Here is a 7207-nt window from a genome sequence, read left to right on the forward strand (position 1 = left end):
TAAAACTTAAAAGTCTTGCTTCATTTGTTGTTGTTGGTTCTTTATAGACCATGACTTGTAGGTAGGGACATTTTCCTGATTTTATGGGAAGGTGGTTCTCAGATTATAAGATCCCGTTCCCATGTATTTTCTCAGATTATAACACCCCATCAAACCTCTTTTTGGCTTTTCTGATTTTATTGAAATGGTATCTAGTGCTATGATACTGGAGCTCTTCTTTTATGATGCTATCTTTCACGTGTTGCGTTTCTTACTTATATAAAATCTGTTTTAGATGCTTGTCTAGCTCGTTACTGATGCTTTTCTTTTTTCTTTCTTTGTGCAGTGAATCCACCACTGCCAGCACTTTGGTAGCTTAGGTTGAATTCCCTTACTGGGCTGGTGAAGTTCATGTTAAAGGTGTCCGGGAGCTAGTTAGTGTCTTTAGTACCTTAGTTTAATGGGGAATGTTTTTACTTATTAAACGAAGATTGTTCTATTTAATTTTGTGAGGAAAATGGAAACTATTTTATGTTAAAGAGTATTGTGCTTCTGGTTGATTTTGATTCTCTCAATGGGCATTAAATTTGGTTGATATTTAATCTTGTGATGTGCATCTTTATTCAGTTTTTCATTTGTTTTCTTTACAAGGGTTATTTGTACTTTTTGTGAGGTGTAGTTGCTTGTAAACTTTTGGTTGTGCGGACCATATATATGTATGTCAACGAGTCGATGCAAAAGTGCTTGTAGGCGGGAAAGAGTATTTTCGAGGTTAAGTGATATTTTCTTAGACTGGTCTCGGACCTCCCCATTTATATAACCATGGGGTCCTTTCATACAAAAAAAGTGTCGTCAACTTGTAATCTTACATTCTTACACCAAAATCTGCTACTGATATTATGTCTCCCAATTGAGACTATTAGTAGCGAGACTATTTTTACATCTCCCATCTTGATCCGACTATCCATAGCGTTGCACTTGATTTGGAGGTCTTGAGTGCAGCTAACAAATACGATTCCACCCAAAGCCATGTCCATCCTCATTGTATTGGAGATCTTTGTTGAAAACTTGGAGACTTGCCACTCTTAACTATGGTACTAGCATCATTTGAACTTGGATAAAAAAAATGACGTGTCTGTTTTTTTGCCCCTTGACCGGTGTGGCCATACCGTTTGGACTTAGTCCCAAATGACATGGCCACACCGTTTGGGACCTAGTCCAACGGTCAAGACAACAGAAAAAATAGTAGTGTCTCTCAAGTTACTGTCAACCCTCATAAGCCGTTATAGTTCTCATAATATAACATCAAGACAACAGAAAAAATATAACATCAAGACAACATAAATGGCCATGCCGTTTGGACTTTGAACTTGTAAAAAAAAATGGCGTGTCTGTTTGGACTTTGTCCCAAACGGCATGCCCACACCGTTTGTCCTTAGTCCCAAACGGCATGGCCACACCGTTTGGTACTAAGGCCAAGCGGTGGCCATTGTTGGACTTTGAACTTTAAAAAATGGCGTAATGCTGTTTGGACTTAGTCCCCAAGCGGCATGGCCACCGTTGGCCTTTAGTACCAAAACGCGGGCCACCGTTTGGCCTTAGTACCAAACGGTGTGGCCATGTCGTTTGGTACTAAGGCCAACGGTGTGGCCACCGTTTTGGTACTAAGGCAAACGGTGTATATGCCGCTTTAAACTAAGTCCAAACAGACCGCGCCATTTTTGCAAGTTCAAAGTTCAAAGTCATTTACCCGTTTGGCCTTAGTACCAAACGGTGTGGTATCTTTTGGCCTTAGTACCAAACGGTGTGGCCATGTCGTTTGGTACTAAGGCCCAAAACGGTGTGGCCACACCGTTTGGTACTAAGGCCAAACGGCGTGGTCATGCCGTTTGGGACTAAGTCCAAACAGAACCGCGCCATTTTTTTTGCAAGTTCAAAGTCCAAGCGGCATGGCCACACCGTTTGGCCTTAGTACCAAACAAGTGTGGCCATGCCGTTTGGGACTAAGGACAAGGGTTTGGGGCATGCCGTTTAGGACAAAGTCCAAACGAACCATTTTTTTTTGCAAGTTCAAAGTCCAAACGGCATGGCCATTTATGTTGTCTTGATGTTATATTTTTTCATTGTCTTGATGTTATATTATGAGAACTATAACGGCTTATGAGGGTTGACGGTAACTTGAGAGACACTACTATTGTATTGTTGAATTGCATCATTTGTCATCAATATGACGTTTGATTGTTGATTTCATATGCATTGGCTAACTGTTACATCGGGGATACTAACTTTCTCCTCGATAAGTAGCTCTCGACAAGTTTAAGGTCATTCCATTGATTCTGATTGAACACACCATCAGCGGGCATCGTAATATTAGTTTTCCATCGGTAATAAGTTTGACAACTCTAATGAATTATTGTTACTAAGTTTTGAAGTTTCGGGCATCCTCTTCCTTTATTTTGTATCTGCGGACTCATAAAATCCCTACTAATTCCACAAAATCAAATCACTAGTGAATTGTCAATATTATAGACATTGTTTTGAAAGCTTTGTCGAAGTTATTGAGAAACTTATACCACCCAAATTCTTTACAAGTAAATTCTCGGAACCAATATGTCCTTCTATCAATACTATTTTTCATTTACAATTGAAAAGGAATTCATTTCTCAAGGCCAAATGAGTTTTTTTTTGTACAAGGCCAGTTGCTACTAGCCAATCTCCGAAGTGGTCCAAGCACCAAGAACTCAAATCACAAGGCCTGCAACAAGCTCGGGGTCCACTTGTCTTATTGATGCTTTCGGGGAGATGATAGCACCGGATCTGGAATCGGATGCTTGAGAATGTGACATGAATATATATGAAACCCGAAATGAAGGCATACAAGGTAAACAAGAGCAAAAATTTTTGCCGAGGAGTTCCTTCTTAAGAAAGCAAAGACGGCAGAAAAATAACATCCAATTGTCGAAGCAATGATCCTAAGTGCCGACTCCCAGATTGAATATTGTTAGCAAACAAGGGCCTTAATTTTGCTTTGGACACCTCCCATGTCCCTCGCTTCTAGATCCTCACTTGATGAAGGACTGCTATATCGACACACTGGGTGCCAACTTGTGTTCTTCGATTGATATAAAAAAATGACATCGAGAGATAAGAGTATTAAAAAGGAGTTGCTAGTTTTCTGTTATCCGTGTAGCTAATTAACGCTACATACCTCTATTACGAACAAACATTGTTGCCTTTTTTCAAATTTGAAAGAGCCTCAACCCGATTCAAAGTTAAATTACTATTATCACACGAGTTGGTACTTTGCCAAAATATTATGATACATTGAGTTAAATTAGACAATACGGGTCATTTTCATAAAAAAAAATTTGATACAACCTATGGAAATCACTAGTTATTTCCAACAAACAACTATTTTCAATCTTGATGTAAAACAAGAATCCTACTATCTAACATCTCGCAGACCATGCCAACAAGGATCATGCAATGGAAGCCATTTCTCCCATACATTAGGTACTATCTAACATCTCGCAGACCATGCCACTTCTCCCATACATTGCAGTGGAAGCCATTAACATATTTCTATCCAAGATAGTTTGCAAACGAGCGGTTAGGGACCGAAGGATGCCTACCTCTAGTTAAGCGGACACCAGTCGTCCTCTGAAAAGTGATATGAAAATAATATATATGAAAAGCTTACCCGAGCAACAACACCCATCTTCTCTAACTTTTGGACTGCATCATCCACATCAAAGTCACAGTTTCCACCAAATTCTTCAGTGATCAGCCATACATGCTCCCAACCCAATGTACGTGTTTTTCTACCTAGATTAATTGATAAGATAGCAAGGCCACAACGAGAAACTACCTTTTAAGAATACAATTGCGGCCCTCCAAAAAACTCATAGTGTTTCTTTTCTTTTCAATTTGATGATCAAGCTCCAAAAGCTGAAAGATTTACAGTAACTGAATTTCAATCTTTATAAAGTCACTAAAGGATAAGTGCAAGATAATTGCAATAAAACGAAATCTTAGTGGAACTAAAACATGACAAAGACAGCAAAAGTACAACACCACAGCACGAATATGTCAGCTTAAAGCTTCAAGAAATGTTTTAGTTACGGCTCCTAGAAAAATGGAAGGTAAGAACACTAGAAATATTTCCAAATACAAAAGAGTGTTTTGAAGAATATGTTGAAATAGTATATGGGTAATTTCGAAACACATTAACAACTCCAACAATCAGTCTCTTCGCTTTGACTGGTAAATTTATTGTTTTAAGATTTGACCGATCCAGCTTTTGTTTGGTTTGCATTTCCATGTTACTGTTTCGAGCTTATTATTTATTCATATCTCACTTTTTCCATCTCCACGCCACACAAAAACTGAACAATTGAACCCAAACCAAGACATATCCCATTTTCATCATCTAAATTTACATGGAAGCTCAACAAAATGTAAAAACACTTACTTTATGGTTTCAAATATGTAAGTGACTTGTATGTTGAATATGGTCTCATCTCGAACTATGGATTCCTCCATTGGTGTAGGGATACCACCGGACAGGAAACCGGATGATGAGAACCCGCGAGGTTTTGAAAGGCAGTAATGGAGTCAAATCGCGATTTGTGAAGAGTGGGGAAATCGAGTTTTGGCTATACCATAGCGTTGGGTTTTTTTTTGGGATTAAAACGGACTGATTTCGGTGGGGTTTGGTCGTTGGTTGAGTGCTGTCAAGAGAGCTCAGGTGGTCGTTAATGGCGTCAAGAGAACTCTCTCTGGAGCGATGGAATTGGGTTTTAGTGAGAATTTCGTATTTTTCGTTTTTCAGTTTTTGAATTAGTTCGAAATTTTGAAATTTCACAATTTTTATTTCGAACTAGATCTGGTGATCTGATGAACAGATCTGAGAGACCAGAAGAAGTGTGAGATAAGGGTGTCACTATAAGAGTGGCACCCTAGACAAACCGTATAAAAAAACAAAGAACAGCACATATTTTTACTATTGAATGGGTACCAATGTAGGGACTTGTAGAATTTTAGTCTATCAAAATCTTGTGGCATAGTAAGGAAATCTTTTAAAATATCTTCCACCTAATTTAGTGCTGGATAATTCATCTTCTTTTGAGCTTGATGTCATTTAGGGAGAATATAATCCTCTTGTTTATAGGGGGTGTTGGTAAGTGTATTGCCTTAAACTGGATTTGTTGATCAGCGATCTGGACCGATTAATATATGTAATGTAAGGTGTTCAAGTTCAGTGCATTTGTTTGGATTGTTATTAAAACAATGATGCGTTATCGAAAAAAAAATTATTAAAACAATGATTAATACATCAGTTATATGTCGAACACGTGGTTAAAACTTAAACATCATAATATCTAAATCAGTTGCGATTAAGACTTCAAATCACCTACTTGTACGAAGTAGCCGGCAAGTAGGGCTGCTGATCGAGCTATTCGAGTCGAGTTTTGTTATACTCGAGCTAGACTCGCACATGCATGCAGAAGCTCGACTCGAACTCGCTTTTGAACTTAATATTGAAACTTAAGCCCGACTCGTCTAATTCTACTACTAATAGCTCGACTCGTTTTACACTTCGAGCTCAAATTCAGTTCTGCTCGTTTGAACTCGAACTCGAGCTCAAACTCGAAAAAAATATATATAAAACGTTAAAACTAGTATAAATTGTAAATTATAGTTGGGTATAAAGTATAAAATGGCATATAAATTATAAATTATATACTATGTATGGGCTTATAAAAAGAGTAGCTCGCGAGCTACTCAAACTCAAACTACTCACTATCTAGAATGAGCTTTAAATTAAGCTCAAACTCGACTCATACTTTTGTGCGAACTAGTTTGAGTCGAGCCTTCAACGAGCCGAGCTCGAGTTACTCACGAAGAACTAGACTCGATGACCAGCCCTAGAACGAAGCATATACAGTACAAAATATCGAGATATGGGTATTTATCGATACTCAATTTCTTGATATGTATTGTGGATATATCATTCTCTTTGGGGATATTTTACATTGTTTCACATGCAAATATCGTGAATATATCTAAAATATCATAGATATTGTAGATATTTTTTGATATATCACGATATCTATTTATATTTATTTGAAATATAATGGTAAATATTAAATAAAATTGTTACCTAGAGAAAATATCGCCAAATATCGCAATGTATCTCTAAATATCATTGAAATGTCATCGATATTTGCAGTCTCATACTCTCATATATCTCTACACATATCGCGATATTTTTGTATCAATTGTTGAAATCTCAACAGATATCATGATACTTCACGATATATCACGATATTTTGTATTATGGTATGAAGTATATGGTTGACTCCAAACATGGAGATTGCTTTGTGTTTCAAATACGATAGAACCTCGATAAGTCAATACCTTTGGAACCGGGCAAAATCCATTAATTAAGCGAGATTAATTAATCGGTAGATTAATAACGATATTGATTACCCGGTAAATTAATAATTATTAATGTATTCAATTATTTATGAATTTTTAAGTATATTCTTGAAATAATTATACATGGTGTTGTACGGTTGTACCATGGAGCCAATTTCACATAAAAAAACACGGAAGGCAACAATGAAATTAAATAATTTTCTCTTGCAATATAAAAACACCACACTATAACTTCCTAGTGCGTAAAAAAAGATTAGAGATCTAATCCAATTAGACTTAAATTCTCCAAATGACAAACAACACTAGACTCATATTTTAAGATAGCATAATATTTAACCTCATTTGTATTTTTCATTAATTTATGTAATAAATGGGCTACACTAAACTTTACAAGGAATGTTTTGAAATCTATTATCTTATAAATTTAGCTAAATTATTAATTTAGTTCATTGGCCTGAGTCGGGATCAACAAATTTCATTAAGTGCGAAAATTAATTTATCACGTATTATATTAACGAGGTTCTATTGTACTTCTACGAGGCATAGGCGATTTGATTTATTTACTTTTATCACAGGGATATCAGAGGCTTATTGGCACTAAGTTGTTTTCCTGAAGTAAGGATAATTTGATACGAGTGATGATATTGACACTAACCATATTATGAACTACACCCGCTTAGAGATATTTTGTTTTGTTGGACATAAGCTAAGAGTCATCTTCATTTGTTGACTACACCCACACATTTCAAAACAAAAAAGTTTTTCCTTCTTTGTAAGTAATAAATAT

The sequence above is a fragment of the Coptis chinensis genome, chromosome 7, assembly GCF_015680905.1.
Source record: "Coptis chinensis isolate HL-2020 chromosome 7, ASM1568090v1, whole genome shotgun sequence".
Classification (NCBI taxonomy): Eukaryota; Viridiplantae; Streptophyta; class Magnoliopsida; order Ranunculales; family Ranunculaceae; genus Coptis; species Coptis chinensis.